Genomic DNA, 901 nt, shown 5'->3' with positions numbered 1-901 from the left:
GCGTTTAATGTCGTCTACGGGGTTCTTAGTAATACGTCGAAACTTCTTTCAATTCTCCTTATGATTTTCCTTTCTGGCACGCTGGTATTATAAAGCAGCTGTCCAATGTTCATCGTGCTGTAGGTCGTCAACGGAAATTGGACAGCTGCTTTATAATACCAGCGTGCCAGAAAGGAAAATCATAAGGAGAATTGAAAGAATATTGTACAAAATCAATTCTGTGAATTCTGCCATTATTTTTAATAAACTTGTTTGAAAGAAGGTCTGTTTCCAGCGTACACAAATATCCGGCATGCAGACCCTACAACGCAACAGCACCCCGGCATGCGAAGCTTTAGGAGGAGCCGCCTGCAGCAAGAACTAGAATCCAAAGAGCAAGAGAAAGCACGCTCATCAATGAAAGGGCGCAACTCTTCGTAAAATGGATGAAATTCGCGGTATGAATCCTGTAGCAGCCCCTCTGATCCGCGGGATAATAATGATGGCACTAGCAGCAACGCCCTCCCAACACCAGTGCAGCCACCATCAAGACATCGTCGACTGCTGAAACGTATGGAGGAGAAAGATGCCCTGAAGAAACAGAAGACCATTACAAGAAAACTAATTAACCTTAATGAGGTAAAATACGCCTGCCGCAAGAACATGACAAATATATTAACTTGACCACTACACCCCATCCCTGAAGAAGAGGACATACTCAAGAAAGGCCTCGAATTGCCACTTTATCTCTCGCCCCCTCCCCATTAATAAAAGGATGGAGATAGAATATCTTACGGAGACGATAATGAAACAAGAAAGCCTTGGGAATGTACCACACCACCGACGCCCTTCAACCTCTCCTCTTAGCAGAAGCCCTTACGACCGAGGAACTTATAAAAGTGACATCGTCGATCGCCGTCTG

This window comes from Macrobrachium nipponense, chromosome 9 (assembly GCF_015104395.2).
Source record: "Macrobrachium nipponense isolate FS-2020 chromosome 9, ASM1510439v2, whole genome shotgun sequence".
Taxonomy (NCBI): domain Eukaryota; kingdom Metazoa; phylum Arthropoda; class Malacostraca; order Decapoda; family Palaemonidae; genus Macrobrachium; species Macrobrachium nipponense.
The sequence above is the reverse complement of the archived record's forward strand: the minus strand, read 5'-3'. Positions refer to the sequence as shown.